The following is a 20,648-nucleotide window of genomic DNA, read 5'->3' as shown; positions in this document are numbered from 1 at the left end:
TTTTTCCCCAGACCATTGATTCTTCTTATTTGTTGTGTTTTCTTCACCAAAAAATCCTGTAGTTGCTATATGAGTCAGGGCACTGGGGTGTTGTTAACAGTGTTATTGACAAGAAGTTGCCAGATCTTCTTTGCTGTCTGAGTGTTACAGAACACCGGAGGTATCGATTACAGATCTGGCTCTGCTCTTTGGAAGCGCTCTACGGCTCCTACCAGAATGCATGAAGGTCAGGTGCAATAAGTAAGAAATCATGAAACTTTAAAGTCCTCCTCATTCATATGAATGGATTTGTTGAAAAAAAAAAAAGTCAGAAAGTCCAAAAAAAAAAACAACAACCAAACCCAAAAAACAAACAACCCACCAAACAAAATAGATGCACACAAGTCATGCCATCATTAGCAACCCTCAGCTGTTTGCTTTCAAAACCATGAAGGATTCCTGCTCACAACAGCTCCTAATAGTTAGCAGGTTTCCTTTGTTCCTGGTGTCAGTGAGTCCCAGACACCTGTAAAACCCTCCCGATCCATTCTGGCTATGCTGGCATGCAGACATTTCATCTAAACAGGCAAATCTGTAATTCGTCAGGATGCCCAGTGATAATGAAAATGGTGACTGAATTAAGAAAGTAGAAACATTACTTAGAGATCACATATTCAGATATTCTTAACACTCATTCCAAAGAGCAAATGCATCTCAAAAACCTCTTCGCAGTGGCAGACTGCAGTATGTCATTAATGCATGATAATGATGTATGTTTCCATCACTTGGTGTAGGCATACCCCACAGTCTTTGTCAGCTCTCCATGAAAGCTTGTTAGCTAGAGGCACTAAGGCTGTAGTAAAACCTGTAGTAACTTTTGCTGGCAAAAGTCTTCTGGGTCATTTGCACTGCAGCTCATTGCTGATGGCAGATGTTCACTGCAAGGTCGCATCATAGCTTCTCAACTTCTAAGGAGCTTGACAAGACAGAATTCCTGTTGCCTAATTGACGTGATGCAGTGGGGCTCCTTATTGTCAAGTCCTGTTTTTTTTTTCTCCCTGCCACTTAGCAGGCTGCTATGGCTGGAAATACAATTTGCTTATCTGTGCAATGCAGTGAGACAAATCAAGGCTTTCATTATATGCTGAATATTACTCTATTCAAACCTGCTCAAGCAGCTTTCACTGCACCTTTCCTTTAAATTAAAAGTAACATATTCTTACCAGCTAATCTGTGGGCTTATGACAGCAGGAAGATGGACAGCCAACACTGACACAAGGGATCAATTTCAATAGCTACAGACGTATCAAGAAAGTTAGTGATCACAAAACCCTCTGAATCTGACTATCAAAAATTCATTAGATGATTGCAATAGTTCAAGAACACAAGTGTCCCAGAGCAATCTCTTTTAACATTTCATAAAGAAGTACTCTAGAAAGGAAGACTGAAGAGCCTGACATTGCTATTAATAAAGAACTTGATTCTTCAGCCTCATGAATGCCTATCAGCATCTGCACCAGTCGTCTTTCATGTGAATTACGTGCATGATTTATTCACTCTGAGCAGCACCTGCTAGTCACCTAACACGAGTGCTAATAAACCTGTTAGTACTGCAAAATAAGGCTCTATGGTATAAAATAGGAACTGTACCACATGAACTGCATTTAGTTCAGCTTCAATTTTTTTACCCAATGTAAACTGCTACCGACATTGAAAAGCCATTAAAAACCCACTCAGAGTTTATGTTGCCCTGCTATGGCAAGATTCCCAGAGGTTTCAACCTGAACAGTGATTCAGGAACTGGCTAACTGAAAGATTTAGCTGAACAGTGACTCAGAGGATGAATCTGATTTTACTGTGCTGTATAATTAGAGGAACTACTGAGATCAATAGAATTACCCAAGAATAATCAAAATGAGTGCAGGATAGAAACGGAAGCAGAATTAGCTTATAGCATTATTTCAGTAAAAAAACCCACTCTTATTAAATAACAGAAACATTTATTATTAATAAAGATAATGGCATATAATAAAGTTATACCACAGATGGATCAGAGTGGTCTGTGTTTATCAGTGGTGGCATTTGCATGTGCAAGCAGGAAACACCAAAAACTACTATTGAAGAGCGAGAACCAGAGTGATAAACCCTTTTCATTTAGTATGCACAAATCCCAACATCATCAGTTGTAAAATCACACAAAATAGTTGATGCACACTTGAATAAGGACAGTGTGCTAGTTTTGCTAAAACAGCGTATGTAATCATCTCCAATAATATGTAGCAGAAACTGCAGAAAACACAAATTGTTCAATAACCAGTGAAACTATTTGTGGTTGTGCAGGCACCATGAAGGCAAGAACAGGTTGGTTTTGACCACACTCAATGTGTATATGCAGGAATCCTGGCAGTGTGAGCTCCCCTAGCCCATGTAGCCCCCATCTCCAAAGCCTTTCCTGGCCACCAGCAAGCCTGGTCCCTCATAATGCTGTGCAAATCAGAAATCACTTGGATGTATTGCTGTGTGATGGTGTTGTGTGTATAGCAAGCAGTAAAAAGACTGAAGAAAAAAACAAAATAGAAAGGAAAGAAAAGAATGGGGTAGGGAGGCTAAGAAACAGTACGACCCTCTTCTACTTAAGGAAAAGGCATTAACAAAATCAATCTGTGAACTTACTGTAAAAGTTCTGTTCTTCCTACATACAAGCCTTGAGGGATCACCACTATTGAATCAGGTAAGCAAATAGAAGAAACAAATACACCTGCATGACAGTGTCAACCCGTTGAGAGCTCTTTCATCTCTACAACGAGGAAATACAACTTTATCTCAGTCATTCTGAACTGAAGACTACTATGCAGTAATTCTAAACCCATTCAACTACCACGCAGTAGTAAAGAAAAACTTACATACTGGCCTTCCTTAGACCTCTTGGAATTAGTCCACTTCTCTGTAGGCAGCTGCAGATCTACTGTTAAGCCCAGGTAATACACAGAAGACAGTTACAGCTGCTGTGGGCACAGGTGAAGGTCCCAGCATACAGCCTGGGGAGAGGGTACTGAGCCTGTGTGACTGTCATCAATACCTGCAGCCCAGAAACTCCCATAGGTGACTGAGGAAGTAAACAAAACTCGAAGTTTTGTGTATGCAGAATGTCCAGAAATTCTGGTAAATAATAAATCAATTTGCACCAAAGCACACTCCTGAAACGACCATTTAACAACCCTTTATATTGATTGGCCAAAAGCATTGAGGGATGGCCAAAAGCACTGAAGGATGTCTTACTCTCAACACACTGCCTGGTGGCCTTTCTTGATCCTTCCTATGATCATCTATCACTTATAATTGCAGCTTCAGGTAGGAGCTTTGTGACCAAGAGCCTGTACCCTCAGCACTGCCAGCAGAGCAGTGTCTAAAGCAACCCTACAGGATGGTTTTGCAGAAGTCATCTGAAAGAAAAACAGGACTTCATTATTACGTCCAACACACAAGACAGCCAAGATGTCCTGCTCATCCCATCCACTGTGCTGGGCTCAGTGATGAAGTCTGAGTAACTGCTTTACTCATTCAAACTGGGATTTTCCAATGGAGATAAATGTATTAAACATATTCTAGGAAATTTCAAAGGTGTTTTGCTATATTTCCTATTATAGGCACTATGCCTACATATTTTCATATTTACTAACATTTTTATTTTTAAATTTATGAAAAAATTAATTTCCTTAGAGAGTCTAAGGTTTGTGTCTCTAACAACTGCTGGTTTTACTTTAAAGCTACAATAATTTGTCTTCTAATGAGAATTGTAATTGGATAGTGACTTAAACACCAGATGAGGTTAACTGTTCATACTGGCAGTGAAATTACAGAGCCTTAGCTTTTTTTTTCATTTTACTGTATTGATTTGATTTTTTTCTATTGCCTCTGGTATCCTGCCTCTCATAGCTATACAATTATTTCATTATTCTCAAATTTTTAATTTTGACATAAGCCCATGTGTACTAGTACATAAAATTTCTGAGAAAAATATATACCAAAATGCATAGAGAAATACACATATGAACACACAAGCAGCTATGCATAAGAAATGTAACAGTAAAAACAAATTGCCTGCATAATTGAATCTAAAACCAGTAGAAAATAAGTTATTTAAAAAAATATCATAGAAAGGCAATTAAGAATTTTAAGGAAAAAAAAACCCTCCTAATTAACTGCAAATTATAAGTATTGCTTTGAACTGCTTTGTACAGAATAGTATCAGATTACTAATTATCCCTGCCCGCTTTGTTCAAAGATCATGAATGTGCATTTTAATTTACACTGGAGTAAGCTAAGTATAGTGAGAGCCAGCGTGTAGAATTCTGCAGAAATCACTTGGGACCAAGGGAAATTCCCCCATTTCCATACAAATGACACGCATCACATCCAGCTCATATTGTTCCTTAGGATGTTGCAGACAAATACCAGAAATTATAAGAAAGCTTATAACCTACCGGATAATAAATGTAACCCATACCCCACAAATCACCATCTACCAAAGATAATTTTGTCTGCTGTTTTTTGCTGATTAAGGGTGGCTTTGGAAAAAATACCCTCCCCCCTTTCTCTCTTTATCTGTTGCATTGGCAGGGTAGAGGTTCTGTTTTTATCTACCTAAGAGCTCGTGATATCTAACGTAGACTAATCTTCATTTCCAAAGCCCTTCACAGCCACCTCTACCCTTAAACACTTCCTATTTAGTATCAAGGACAGTTCCCACATAGAAATGACTCATTATAGAAGCTGCTTTGCCAGTATATTTCAACCGTGACATTCACAGTGTTAGCAGTGCTGCTGTGCAGAGATTGCAGCTGACCAATATCCCCACTGCTCCTTGCAGCCATCTGGGAATGGGACAGTTTCTGGGGGGGTGTTTGCTTAGCTCCAGGCACAGCAAGGCAAGCAACTTAGCAAGTACTTTCTCACGGCCAGGTTCTAAAACATATACTCTGTAATGTCTCAAAATGATTGAATGGCAAACATCATCCGACTGCAAAGAAATTGCCATCATCCTTGCTGAGTAGGATGAGAACTGCTGTGCTGTACTCCTTGGCCCTCTGTTTATCTGTTATTTTATAAATCGTGTTATTTCTGGACAATTTGGATATTGCCAATTTTAATATTTATTATCCACTTCTTTCTCAGGCTTTGCTGGATGTCTTTCATCTCCTCCCTGTGATTTTTCCCCTGGCTGGCTGATTATCCCCTTCCACTGCTGGCTCATGGCTATGGTGTTCCCAAAGATGGGAACACTGACCCACTCCCATGGGGACAGGGACAAGCATGTGGTAATATCCATCACAGACCGAGGCTGTGATTTACTCTTTGGGCACCCTCAGAGTGATCATTCCCCCCCGCTCCTGCAGATAATGAGCTCCAGAGTATACATTTCAGTTATGTTATCAGCACATCAGCTGGAAGGTTTCATCTTCATGAGGCTTATCAGTACTCTGCTAATACATGAGAAAAAGCATAGTTACATCATGGGACAGACCTTAATTATTTTTCAGTTGGAAGAGCATTTCTTGGAAGAGGGCTAACAGGAAGTTTGGTTTCTATTTCGCAGATCTCCATTTCCTAAGTGGAAAAGGGAGCACGATATACTGCAATGAAAACAACCACCTGGCTGCCTAATTGCCTGTAAATTATCTCTCTGTGCCTTGTGTGCTCAGGGAGTTGGCTCAGTGCAATTTTAAGTCCGAAATGATAGGTGGTATAAATATTTAGAGATATATACTAAGGATCCAGTTCTTTTTTTCCATTGTAATTTGAAGAAATGTAGCAGTGCTGTGCTTGCCCGCTAAGGATTTCTGTGTTCAGAGGAGCCAAATTCGCTCAGTTTATACCTGTGAATTCACAACATGATTCGCTATTTTCCAATTGAAACAAAAAATAGACACTCAGGAAAACCGTGCAGCCAAACAACTGCTTTATTCTTTCTTTCCTTTTTCAAGTGGCCAGCACACTGCATGCTGCTTCCACTCAACAAACTACAAACTTAAAATGAGGTTAAGTCATACGGGAGAAGTGACTCCTCAGGCATATTTTGTTTGCTATGCTGTAAGCAAAGGGCTAGTTTCTCCTCCAAACCTTTCTCAGCTGTGCTTTCAGATGCATACTTTCTGCAAGAGGAGAAGTCCAAATCAATCTGAGGACTGAGATGGCCAGGAGCAATCTGTAGATGAGGAATGTTACTTTGCTGGAATCAAAGCCAAATGCTTTGTGATCTCCTGTTTACTGATAAGCACTGCGTGAAACTTCCATTTGTAACGTCTGTTCTGTCTAAGCAAATAGTTCATTCAGGCGATCATCAGTTCTTGGATGGGAACAGAAAGGTTGGTTGGCTGGTTTAACTTTAAGATGCTTAACTGGGGGTAGTACTTAGGCATTGAGCAACCAACCAACCATCACATTGCCACTACTACCTGGAGACCCTCCTTCAGACCATGCTGTAATTTGTTATTTGCCACCTCTCCTTCTCAGGTTCTTCTATAGGGCCCGGTACATTCTCCAAGTTAGAAGCCCAGAGGCATAGCTTCTTCTGTGCCAAACACTCTCCACACTTCCTGAAGCTTCCTTTCAGGCTGAGGTGCCAGTCAGAAGTGTTGTGCTGCATAATCTCCTCATTAAAGATAATCCTGGCCTTCTGTAATGAGCAGATCATGTACTACAACACTTCCAAGTGGTAGCTCACACCAGAAGAAGATTGCTATTATGTCTGCCTTTCTGTCAAACGACTCCCACCACTCTGGCACCATCTGGCACCACATGCTCTCTGGTAATGGAACCAGAAAAACACCATCAAAGTTCTCTCTTCTTCTCACTTTCAGGATTATTTTTCTTTCCTGCATTATTGTGGAGCTCACTGAAGTGGAAACATTCCTTCAGGTTGTCACCCCCGATACTATCTGGGCAACATGCACTAAATCATGGGGATTTACAGACCTTTGAAAACCCTGCAGCAGCTTTGTGCCAAGTCTCTGCAGTGCAATACAACCCTGAAGAACTTCAGGACACAGCTCTCCATCCTGTCCTGTTCCCAAGGTTTCAAGCCTGCTTGTGATACTCCAGAACAATACATAATGAGCTCTAAGTAAGGATGGGTCAGTTCAATAATCAAATGAACTTTTATTTTTCTAATGAGGTATTGAATTTTTTAAGTCATCTCTGTGCACACAGTCTAAGGTAGAGACTGGAAAATCAAAACAAATGCAATAAATACAATGACCTCCAGATAATTCCTAATGAGTAAGATTTATTTCATTGTCTGTTTTCAGACAGTTGCCTTCAATTTTAAAAGTACAATAGTACAAAAACATAATGTTTTGCTTTTAGGAGCTGTTTTTCTTCAGTTCAGTTTCTGACCACTTTCTCAAGTCTTTAATCTGCCTATCTTGAAAACCTCCTTTAAAAAACTGCTTTTGATCTACTTTGATTCAGTAGCAACTGATGCTGATTTTTTTTCCCCCCCTGCTATTGTCGTTAAATCAAATACAAGGCAATGACTCAGTTTCAAAGGAAAGCAAAACTAATGTAGGAGGCAAATGCTTGTGAGTCATATGAGTAGAAAGGGAAGGCCTGAAGTGATTTGTTCCTACATTTGGGGTGATTTGTGAGTCAGGTGAGAGGCTGTCATCTCCTCTACGGTGCAAAACAGAAGTAGTAATGCAGCAGAGGTGGAGCAGCTTAAACAACATGCATTTGTCCTCCTGTTCATAGGGTGCCCCCTGGGTTGGAAAGCCTCCTCCCCATGCCGAAATCCTCAGGGCTCACCTGGCTTTCCTGCTGATGACCCCCTCCAGATGCTTCTCTCCAACTCCACCTTGTCACCATACCTGCCCAGGATCACGCAGAGAACAACCAGATCTGGGTTTTTGTGATAGCTACACCATGCCTTTCATCTGACATCCAGGGCCCAAGGTGAGGCTCTCACCTCAGCTTTGTGTCCTATTTCTCTGAGCTCATCTAAAATCAGGTCAATAACTGTGCCTCAGTTTGCCTGATTCTAGAAAGATGATAATAACTCGAGTTCTACCAGGATATAATGAGAAGTTTTATTAATTGATGATTGTAAAAGGCATTAAGATCAAGACAGAATAATTACCTCTGCGAAGGTCATAATTAGATGTACCAAAAAATACAGCTGAGCGTTCTCTGCAATGCTTATCTCATTTTATCCTTGTACTTCAGCTACAGGAGTGTGGCTGTGAGAAGAGCTGTGCTTATAAGCACTTTGCTACACCGACACCCGAACAAACACATGCAAGTGATACTGAACAAATTAGAAATAGAGAAACGCTCACATGGCACCAAAATAGAAGAAAGAGATCTTGCAGTGAAGCACCTCTGGGCAAAGACACGTGTCAGGGGGGTCATACCAGGATATCCTAGGTTAGGTATTAGGAGAAATTTCTTCTCAAAAAGGCAGTGGCACAGGCTGCCCAGGGAGGTGGTGGAGTCATCATCCATGGAGGTGTTCCAGAACTGTGGAGATGTGGCACTGAGGGACGTGGTCAGTGGGCACAGTGGGGGTAGGCTTACAGCTGGACTTGACGATATCAGTGGTTTTTGCAACCTTAATGATTCTAAGATTCTATGTCCTGGCTCTCCCTGCCTGCATGTCAGCTCAGGGTCAACACTAATCTGATCCAGGCAGGGATTGTGAAAAGCTCATCCGACTCAGGCTGTGAAATCATGCCCTTGGATCCTAATAACAGCTACAGCGACCAGTTGTTGTGCCAGGGAGAATTATGATCAAAAGTTGGGTGGGTGGGTAAGAACAAGCTGACACACATTCGTGAATCCCAAATCCTGCTTTAGGGAGAACTGGAAGACTTCGCGTTTTGAAAATTATTATTTATCTCTCTAGCACGTTCTAAAAAGTTCTCTGAGACAGTAAGGGCCATATTTATGAACGTAATAGCACTGGGAACTATCCCAAGATTATTAAAAGGATTTAGAAAAATCAAAATGCGTGTAGAAACTTTGGAGAAATTTTCAAAAAGACATGCAACATAATGATGGATTTTTATTCTCATAGAGACCTCTAAAAGAACTCATTTTAAACATTTCTTTTTAATCTTTAAAATTCTTTTCTGCACTCTGCTCGCTTTTATTTTCCACTGAATATTTGATGCAACAGTTGTTCTGAATTAAAGTTCAGGTTAAAAAAAACCACCCAAACAACCCACCGAAGAACCAACCGTACACACTAATCAAAAGCAAAAATGGGATTTCATCTCACATTGCTTCTCCTTTTGAATCAGGATGCTATTTGCATACTACATCTTCTCAGCAAATCATGCAGATTTGTGAGTGCAGCACTCTAACCACATCATCTTCGTGAGAAAGCTCTGGATACCCATATCACATGGAGGCAATGTAACTTCCACCTTCCTACAGAGGGCTAAGGAGATGAGTTTTGCCCAATTTCCTCCTTCATTACATCTTACTCCCTCTAATGATTTTTTTTTTTTTTTTGCAGGTGACAATTACAGTCCTTTGAGTTTCTGCTTTCCATTTCCTCTATAAATTCAATAGAGTATTGTTGGGTTTATTTTTCAAATATACTCTGAAACATTTCCAAGGAGATTAAGCCCTGTTACATAAGGGTTTTTCTTTTAGCTAATGCAATATTGCATGCTTCTCTATTCTCTAATGAAGTTTGGAAACCCACTCTGCACTTATTCCTTTTTATCAACACATGTTCCCATGCCCTTCTGTATTAACTCCTTCCCTGCGAGACAGATCCTCCCTCCTCCAATCTTCGTTGCTCTTATTATGCCAACAGAATCAGAGAAGAAAAAAAAAATAAAAAGAAGAAAATAAATAAATTCATCAAAAACTAGCATAAGAATAATGCAAGGAGCACAAAGGAGAAAGAAACAGGAGTACTTACTTAGGAAAAAGAACTGTAAAACATTCAGCCTGGAAAGGGATTACAGATGCATAAGAAAATATGATCTTTGAGAGATTTAACAGCTATACTGGGCAATACCTTTATAAGTCACAGTGAGAAGTAAACTTATAATCATCATTTTAAATGTTTGCTACAACTTCTTTTTAAAATACGTACATAGGTAGACTAAAACTGAAGTATGATATAAACCTTTAATAAAAGGTTAAAAATTAATACATCTCAGACTGGAATGTAATTGCTAGCAGATCCCAGCAGAAAGGTGTCATTCTGTGTTCCCAAGCATTGCAGATTTAAGGCTTAAATGGTTATATTCAAAAATGCAATGCTATAAAATTAAGTAGAAACACTCAAAAATCCCAAGCAAAATCTTGGAGTAATATTCAGAGAAGTTTAAGGAACATGGTTAGAGGTATCAATTTCTGCTCAATCATATGATTTTCCTAGAATCTAAAATGTAAGTTAGAGTGCTATGCATACTAAATGAGATTGAAATGCTTGAATCTTCTCTGACCCGCCTGTTCCCTACATGAATTAAGGGAAAATTTTTTGTTAATAGACTGGAATTCAAGTACACTGACACTGACTGGCAATGGTTGCCCTTTGCTGTGTAATCAGCACCAGGTGAGCCAGAAAGGAGATGTTTTTGTGGGGTAACTTACACCCAGCTGTGCAACAATCAAGGAGTCCTAGCTATGTCACAGAAAATGTTACGCCGTTTCAGAACCATGCAATGCTTCTACACATTAAAAATCTCAAAAATCCTTTAAAAGTGAGAGTTTTTCAAAACCGACAGCCAAAGTATTCCTTTATAAGCAGCACTTTAAATAATTGTAAATAAATTATTATATTTAGCTCTTAGCAGCAGTTCATGGGGCTGCTCTGTTTGATGTCACTCAAAACAGCAGACTGAACTTTTCTTGTGTAGATATGACAGGTAAGAATTTCATGTTCTTAAAGCTTCTAATATCTGGGGAAATGGGGCACAACAAATTTTCAGTAATTTTCAGAAAAAAAGTCTCAGCAAAACTGCCTGGCATGCAAACAACAGCTGGCCAAGATGGCAGCACAAGTTGGATCACTCAGCACCAGGAGCAGTGGTTTGGTGGGCACTGTGGAGATGGGCTAATGGTTGGACTTGATGATCTGAATGTCTTTTTCAATCTTAATGATTCTGTGGTTCTAAGTCTTCCTGTGCTACTGTAAGGAACCTGCTCTAGCAAGTGGGGTTGGGTTTGATTATCTCTAGAGGTCCCTTCCAAGCCCAGTGAATCACACAGTGTCTGTAGGCAGCTATTTAACACCAGCACACACCAGTCAAAGTGTACCCGGTGGTCACTTGTATTTTGCTACTTTCTTAAGAGGATCTTTACAATCAATTTTCTCTTTTCCTCCTCTTTTTCTCTTACTAATCATGATCACTCAGTGACAAACTAATAGAGATGGATGTTTTATCTTCTTGTAACTGTGGGTATGCCAATCACTATAAAGACGTGCCCTTGCTCTTCAGTTCTCCTGATGCAGGTATATCAACTTCCACTGGTATGAACACAACAGTCACCACTGGGCTTAATCTGATATCTGCCTGGAGGAGAACTGGCAGCCTGAAACACACTTAAAACTGTTCAGTTTTCTCAATAGTAGGACCCAAGTGTGTTGGCTATCATTCTCATGTAGCATCGAGCACATGGAGCTCAGATAGCAGTGCTGGAGGTTGCTTTCCAAGCACAAAGGTTTAAGCTCCTGCCTGTTCTGCCAGAGCAAACAGCTGAGCTCAGCTCTGTGGGGCACTTTTCAGCCCAATCCTCCTCACAAGAGTTCACCCTTTTTTATCCTCAGGTCGCTGCCTCCCTGTTTGCAGACCTGCTCCAACCTGTGGCTGCTTCCAGCTCACATTAGGAGCAGGCCTTGCAGTTTTTTTTTTTTTAAAAGCACACTTCATTTCATCGATTTCATTTCCCCATTAGAAGAGCTGACATATGGGAATTATAAGCAGATGACCAACTGCTGTCATTATTTCTGATATTCTTTTGATTTTGCTACATTTATGCAACAATGGATAGGTCAAACCTCTAGTGAGGCTCACATTTTTCAGCAGAATTTTCATTCTCCTCATGTAGCTTTCACTTTTTCTAATTTAGACAGAGTACTTTTTTTTTTTCCTCCCTTCTGGCACATGCTCTTTATTCAGGCCAAAGATCAGCGAGATAAAGAGATAGCTATTTAAACTTCTTACAGGTTTTCCACTGGCCCCCGAATTTCCACAAGCAAGAATTCTTCCACCGTGGTGCATCAAGAGGGAGAAAAAAAAACAACAAAAAACCACAGAAATTTACTTTTAGGTCAAATTGGTGGAATTATGTACTAATAAAACCTCTAAAGCAATCTTTCAATTTTGGCTGTACTTATTTCTGTCATTTTAATCACTTCGTGAATGCAGCACTTTAAGAATCGTAGAGTCATTAAGGCTGGAAAATATTTCTAAGATCATCTAGGCCAACCATCAATCCAACATCACCATACCACTGACCACGTCCCTCAGTGCCACATAGAAATGTTTCTTGATCACCTCCAGGGATGCTGACTCCACCACCTCCCTGGGCAGCTAAAACTGTTTTCTTTAAGATAAGTTTTTAAACAACAAAAACAAAAAAATCATAGAGGCTATTGAGAGAAGAAAACCACTGATTTCCCTTAGGGAATCAATGAGGTAACTGTAAATTTGCCACGATAAAGAACTCACAGTGACTCTGTAATCTAAGAGCCACAATGTGTAACTGCAAAGAGATCAGAAAAAGCCATCAAAACTCCACCAAAAATAAAATAAAAATAAAAATCATATTACTGCGGGTCTAGGAGAAACCCAAAGTCATTTTCTAATCTCCCATGCATGGAATTACAACTGATCTTGATCTCAACAAGCTATGATGATAGAAATGCATCTAACTCATTCTTAAATTCTCCAGAACAGAGATATCTACATTGATCCTGGGCACCCTGCCCTATCTTTTCCCTAACATTTACATGCAACTATTTTTGGTGCAAATTAACCCAATTTCTTTTAATCTTCTACAGCATTTTAGAGGCTGTGACGTTGGTCACAACAAAAGTCAATTCTGCCACCACAGAAATGAAGCACTTTCTATTTGTTCACTGTAACCTGAACCCCTAAATGCATTGTGTGTTTTACATTATCAAACCACTGCTAAGACTTAATAGAGAAAAAACAAGCTCTCAAAACTGGGAGAGTTCTTAAGCGCTGTGTAACATTCACGCTTTTTCTGGGACTAATGACAACTTAAGCTTTTTTTTTTTTGCAACTCTGATAGTGGTCACAGAGCATCATGAATATTACAGCACGGCCCTAGTGAAGATTGGCATCAGTACTGTGAGCTTCCGTTACATTACAGTAATGAATCCAGACTTCAGACTAGCATAGCATACGTCAAAATATATTCCGCAATATTTAAATTGCAGAAATTATAGATTAGTTGCTCAAAATGCGAGTATAATCTGAAAATGGGGACAAAGTATTTCTCCTAAGGGTACTGTAAAATGGCTTTGATGCATATAAACAGAACTCACATACAAGTAGAAGCTCCTAACAGTTGTGTTGTACAACCCAATACATGTTTTAGATACATGTGACTCAGTGATGCAGAATCTGGTAGGTATCTCAGTTGGCTGCAAACTGGGTAGCTTTTTTCTCTCACATAAGATGAAGAAGAGACAAATATGTGCTCGACAAAGCAGCAACAGTAAAATAGCAGAACAGAAAGGAGATTCTACTACAACAGCTGGCTTAAATTTTGTGGGAAGCTTCAAATCTCAACTAAATATGCAGAGATCAGAAGACTTACTATGGATTTAAACTACTGTAACCAAACTGCTCTCACATGTTCCATGTAGACTGCAAATATATTTCAGGAAGAGATTCATATTAATTTCATGATCACTTTAGTCACACCCAAGCAGACCTGTTGCAACTCAAAAGAATGTTTAAGATTAAAATACTGGCAACCACAGCATATGACACTTTCTTTTTGCTATATACACATAGAAATCATCCAATAATAAAAGCCTAGCCAAAATAAACAATCAAAAAAAAAAAAATCAGAACAACAAAGAATGAATTGCAAGGCATTGCATGGAACTGGAAGAAGCTACCTGAAATATTATGAAAGTGGATCTGATTTATTGCAAATGTCCACTCTGACAATGACCAGGCTGGCAATAGATACGGGATGACAGTAACTCATTCTAGAAAGGACAATTCTCTTTTCCCTTACTGGCTTGAGGTGAGCTCACACCAAGGTACTGCCTTCAACATTCTATCACCCATAGCCACCAAGCAAGGGTGTGTTGAAGGGAAAAATCTATGCTCAGCTTAATGACAGACCTTGTGGACTCTTAAATTTCTCTCAGTAAAGCATGCAACACATGAGCATGGTGCCAAGAGAAGTCTGGGGGCTCAAAGCTCTTCCTGAAGAAATAGCATTTTAAATAGGGCATCTGAGAAGGGAAAGCACGTGCTTCTTCAGTGGAAACACCAACAACCTCACTCTCCAAACACCCTGGACTTGGAGCATTGGCAGCTACTGACTGACAGGCGAAATCAGGACAGCCACCTGGCTTCCTTCCACTGCACCAAGGAGATCACTGGCCTCAGTAAATAATATTCTGTTTTCCTTCCAAAAGTCATCCTGAAGCCAGAATGATGGCGATCCAAAAATTAGAGGATGACAGGTGTTGGGTTTGGCTGGCAATCTCCTTCTAAACAACCTTCTGCAGAAAGGGAAGGTTAAAGCCTGGGCTAGAGCTGGCATGGCTTATTGCAGTGCGGCAATGGATTTTGAAGCCTGTCCAGAGAATGGCACATTTAAAAGTTTTCAGGAGCATGCTGACTTCTAGGCAGGCGTTCTCAATGTGCATTGTAAATGGTTCAATTTTCTCTGACCTTAACCAACTGAGAAGGGCCAGGAGCCCGTCCCCAGTGATGCATATGAAAGGAAATACTCCACCAATACTAGAAGATCATGGAACTTCTACCAAACCTTTCATTGTACGACCAGCTGAAATTTAAGCCTTTTTCCTTCTTTTTAAACATAGATAAGGCAAAACATTGCTGCATCCAGCTGACCTTCCTTGAAATAACTGTCAATAATTCTGTTACAAACACATGGCTGAGGTGTAAAGCTGCCCTTCATTTTTATTTGCCCGCAACAGAAATGGACAGATCATGCAAATCAGCATGCAAATAAATGTACAATAAATGGCTAAAAGAAAAAAGTCACCTACATTTTCAATGCAAAAGCTAAAGAATGGCCAACTGGGAACTGCATGACCAAAGTGTTATGCAACAGCTGCATGCACTTAATAGGCAATGCTGAACGATGCACAACATGCAAAAAGAAACTTTCTATTTTAATATAGCGATGTCACTGTAACAATACTCTGGGTCTCCTGACCTGCCTGAAGAGGCACAGAGCCAAGGGTAAAAATTCCACATGCCTTCCTCATAAGCCATAAATATAATCTGCATGTTCCAGAGGAAAACTCAATGATTTTTGGACTTAGGGTGCACTAGGAAGGCATCTCCAAATGCTCTTTGTTATCCTTGCCTCTTTGCTCCATAATGGAAAAAATGCAGAGCTACACATTTACCCACTTCCATGGAAAACTTTACTTGACTGAAAATACGTTAACTGTTAAAAATAAATAGATGAGAATTGCCAGTCACTGCCCTAGTGGTTCTTTATGTGCATTGTCCAAGAGGAGTCATAGAATCACGCGAGGTTTAAAAAGACCATTAAGATCATCCAGTTCAACTATGAACCATCACCACTGTGCCCAATAAACCACATCCTTAAGCACCACAGCTACATGTTTCTTGTAAACCTCCATGGATAGTGACTCCACTACTTCCCTGTGCCATCATCTGCTTCATTAACAGTCCTTTGCAGGTGGGCCCTTTTGACTGTCTGGAGTCTTGCCTTGAGCATCCTTTTGGTGAGAGATCGCTCTATCCAGGAGATCTTAAAATGTTCAGTGATGACTCAGTCTAACTTTTATCTCCCCGTAAGCCTTGGAGCAGCTAATTACTGGCAAAGGCTAAACCTACACAGTGAGATGTTACAGTACCTCATCTCCTCTGATGACACCAAACAGGAAATTTTGTAGTTACTAGCATTCAACCTAATTATGAATATCCATTCCCAATTTATCCAATCATCAGTTACGGTTTCCAAGCACTAAAGGTTTAGAGTTCTCACATTATACCATGAAGAATAAAGTACACAGACAAATTAGGCATAGGGCAGTGTTTCAGCAGACATATTTACCAGACATTTTAGCAGACATTTACCCAGTGTTAAGGCCATTTCCAGACTTCTAGGATTAATTTTTCTAACCATAAGAAATATATCTACTTCAGTTGCTTGAAATACTATAAGCATAAAAGATACTGCTCATGAGAAATGCTATTTGTTTTGGCAGCTGTTAGCAGGCACTGCACCTCTGAGACCAGCTATACACGTTCTAAATATACACTCTGATTTTTCTGAGATGCTGATTAAATTATGGAAAAGATTTTTCTTTATTACTGCATTCTCTTTTCTCTCTTTGCAAAGTCTAGGAAAGGAACAGAAGCACTATTAGCATGAATCAGCCAGCAGCTTTGGCTCTGTCATTCCCATAAGCTCAAGGGGAGTTTCAAGGAAGTGCACGGGAGGAGAAATTGGAAGTCTTTTACTAGATCTTGCAGCAAAAAATTCTGCAGTTTCATTGTCTTAATGATGATGACATCCTGGCCTCCCCCACCAGGTGTCACTACAAAGTCATTTAAGAGGATCTGTTGGTGATAAAGCAAGATGCGGGCAGAATGAAGATTAATAAGACATGCGAGTCAGAGCTGGAAAAGAGTCTCTTCTCACTCCTCCTCTCGCTCCCCAGCCAAAAATAAAGCAGAGCAACACCACTGTGCATTAAGCTCAACAGAGCAGAGTATCAATTTTAAATGTCGGATATGTATAACTCATATTGCATAAGAGTTTTAAATGAGCGCCACGTGAGCCATTCAGATGTGCTCCTCCGGCGTGAGGCTGAGAAAGAGACGAGATGAGATGTCACAGCTACCAGGTCAGTACTGGTCTGGAAAAGGGTCCTTGCTTTGAGGTAATCTTCAGGGACTTGCAGAACAAACCCTTACCATCACTCTGACAGGGAAATGAGGTGAGGGATTAACTCATGTGCAACTCTTCCTTTTGCAAGCAAAGTCCCTAAACCACAAACAAAACAAGTGCTTCACATCAGCTTGCAAAACAGTTTATATAGTATTTATACTATATTTATAGTTTATATAGGTTTATACTGCTTTTATGTCTGAGGGCACAAGAAATAAGCAGCACCCTCCGTTTCACAGTCTGCGCACAGGATCAGCTCATCTGTGGGTAAAAATCCATCCTTCCCCTCCACCTACGGAAGGAACACATGGAGCATGCCTGCTGCTCCACTCCCCTGTGATTTCCATGCAGCAGAATGCAACATCAGAGTCATGTCTGTGAATGCAGACTTGCTGAAAAGAGGTCAAACCAGGACTTCAGAGCAGAGCAGCCAGGGAAGGTCCTTGTCCTGCTCAGCAAGCCATGTACAGGGAGCCTGAAACAGGCTCAGGCAGGATTCAGCACTCCCCAGGATTCAGCCAGAAGTGAAAAACCCTCTTTGTTCATGCTATCCGTTTAAATGCTGAGCTGGTTTCAGCCACAGCACTTTAAGTTCTCTCTTATGGGATTTCACAATATTTTAGCACAGGCATCTATCAGGCAAAACTCTGAAAATGTTAAGTCAGTCTACACGCAAACACTGTCAGTGCTTATTTTAGTAATAAAAGCCATGTTTAATCTATGCTTTCATGTTTCAGTAATCTATGTATCAATCTATAGCCTTCCAGCTAAATACACTAAGTAGATTAAGCTCTGATTGATTCAAAATGTTTTTCACTATATTATCAAAAGTCTACAGATCAGCATAAATACCATGAGGAATTTTTTTCCCCTTTGGCAGATTGACAAAAGCAGAGCTTAACTTGAATTGAAATGAACTCCTGCATTTTTACAGGGCAAAAAAAGCCTGTCAAACCTCCTCTAGTTCTGCTTTACTTCCAGACCTGGTAAAGTCCTGTGATTAATAGCACAGAGCATCTACTCTGTCGTGACAACAGCAACACCATTATGAAGAGGAGCGCTTCCCCTGTACCCACCATTCATCTCAGCCATTGGAAGATACCCCAAAGGCAGCACTGCTGGGGCAGCTCTACAAAATGGGGGAGTAGGGGTGTTGGTGATATGCTTTTAAAGATGACAGTAAAAATACTGCAAGTGGCTTCCTCAGACTGAAAATACCAATATTTTTATTTCTGTAACGTATGCAGAAAAAGCGATACGCAGGTCATGAACCCGCCAGGTGCTCCAGGGAAGCTCAGCTGCCATTGCTGGCAGTGGGGTGAACTTCAGCAACAAAAAGAGCACAGAGCAACATGCCCAACTTGCTGCGATCTTGTTTCAGCGGCCCTTTGCAGACTATCTGCTGGAGGTGGCCGCACAGATGGAACAAGATCCCTACATATGCTAAGCATCCACCCCGGGAGCTCGCTGAGACAGTAGCAGTGCAAGCAGACGTGGGTTTGAGCATCCCAGCTTGACTAGTGAGGTGGAGGAGACATCTCCAAACATCATTAGGAATGGAGGGAGGTGAAAAGTAGCCCTGGGATGGTAAATTTCAGTCCTAGCTCAGATTTCAAGAAATTCCACTCAGCTGAATTTGGATTTAAAGATTCCTGTTCTTTTCCACCTCTTCCTCCCCCCCCACCCCTTCAAAGGTGAAACACCCAAGAAAAGGAGAGAATTTGGTTAAATAAAGTTGCTGGTAACCATGTAACAGCAGAGCATCCCAGCTGCTGGCAGGGTAATGCTTCAGCCTTTCTAACATTAGTGTCTGAACTCTCACAGACTCCTTACCCACTCACCACTCTGCCATATCCAATTTCTTCTGGGACCCTTCTCCATCCATCAATGCTTTCAGAGAACTGACACCTGGATGCTGCGAACCCATCTGATCCTGCCTCCCCACAGCTTGTTCACACATCTGCCTCAGTACTGATCCTACACCCAGCTTCACCTCCAATGATGTAGTGATGTAGTGATGTAGAGCAAGGGAGGGAGCTCAGCTTACAAGATCCACCTTTGGATTTGAGTGAAGTTCTGCCCTCCATCACTTGAAAACACATATTTCAGATTTTCCTAGGGGTCCTTCTTTATCTTTCTTGATAAGTAAAAGAAGTTTTCATTTTAACATCAGCCCTATGTTCTTGGGCTCAAAGTGACATTTCCAAACGAATGTTATAACACGATTTCTGTTAAAATGTACTCCAAGTGAACAACAGGATCAGAGGTCTTATTACATACACAGTACTCAGAGAAGTTACAGAACCTGGCTTGGTATATCCACAGACTGTATCTGTATTTGGTTCCTTTATCATCCCAGTATATTAATATACAGTTAACAAGTAAGTTCATTATAAAGGACAAACCTGAAAGTCAATGTCAGCCAAGAAATTGCCTGAGCAATCCAGTAATTGAATAAAAACATATGTCAGCAAAACACGAGTGTCACTATGGGCTTGGAGTTCACCAGTGTGACAAACTTCTCCTGTCAGCATGCTGCTGTGTGCAGGGCTCTATCAGAAGACCTTGTGTACCAAGTGATGTTTTGCAGCAAAAGGTGGCTACCAACATGCACACTTGACCTACAGAGTCAAACCAGCCTGTCCATAACTTCAAATTCATAAACAGAAATTAAAGAAAATCAGCACTTTGCAACTTCTTAGCCACACCTCTGGTTACAAATGACTTCACAAGGGGAATATTTGCTTGTAAATGTTCTGCAGTACAACATAAACTTAAATATCAAAAGTAATCTAAACGGGTATCAGAGATTTCTACCAATGTGTTTGCTGAGTTTGATCATAGAATCACAGAATATCCCAAGTTGGAAGGGATCAGTAAGGATCACCAAGTCCATCCCGGCTCCACACAGCAGCACCCAAACCCAGCCCTGTTCTCAGAGCGGTGTCCCAATGCTCCATGAGCTCCAGCACTGGGGCCGTGCCCCCATTCCATGCCCACCACTCTGGGGCACAGCCTTTCCCTCACCCGCAGCTGCCCCTCCCCTGACAGCTCCCTGATGTTCCTTCAGGCCTTGTGGTTGCCCTTCTGCTACCTGTGAGAAGCCGCAGCTGCCATGAGCCCTCCCCTCAACCTGCTCTGCTGTGCACCCAATGAACCCAGTGCTCTCAGCCACTCCTCATGCATCTTCCCCTCTGGACCCTTCCAGCAATGACCCTCTGCCCCACCAGGTCCATTTACAAGGGAAGGAAGCCAATTACTGTGAGAACCTGACTTTCAGAAAATTGTTAGCTGTCAAGAGCTGAGTAGCTTCTAGAGCACACCTAGAGCTGTGGCAAACAACTGATCAAGTAAAATTGTCTCCTAGCTTCTTCCCTTAAAATAGAAGCAACTTCCCCTCCATGTTTCTGTCCTTTCCAGTGACTTGAAAACTGTCACATCTCTGAGTGATTGCAGGTGCCAGTAAGTAATGAACCAGCTCTGTTCATTAATGCTTTGTGATTTATTACTTTTCGACTAAGGGAAAGAAAAACAGCCTGAAA

At 40.8% G+C, this 20,648-nt stretch overlaps 2 protein-coding genes across 5 annotated transcripts in view; both read right to left on the bottom strand.

Moving 5' to 3' along the window:
• The window catches only part of LOC100543777 (sodium channel protein type 5 subunit alpha-like), a 589,192-nt gene that overhangs the window by 343,790 nt on the left and 224,754 nt on the right, over nucleotides 1–20,648 (bottom strand). The gene's annotated exons all lie outside the window — the stretch shown is intronic.
• The window catches only part of DPP6 (dipeptidyl peptidase like 6), a 158,605-nt gene that overhangs the window by 58,888 nt on the left and 79,069 nt on the right, over nucleotides 1–20,648 (bottom strand). The gene's annotated exons all lie outside the window — the stretch shown is intronic.

Source organism: Meleagris gallopavo, chromosome 6 (assembly GCF_000146605.3).
Source record: "Meleagris gallopavo isolate NT-WF06-2002-E0010 breed Aviagen turkey brand Nicholas breeding stock chromosome 6, Turkey_5.1, whole genome shotgun sequence".
NCBI classification, from domain to species: domain Eukaryota; kingdom Metazoa; phylum Chordata; class Aves; order Galliformes; family Phasianidae; genus Meleagris; species Meleagris gallopavo.
Note: the sequence above shows the minus strand (reverse complement) of the source record. Positions and strands in the feature narration are given on the sequence as shown.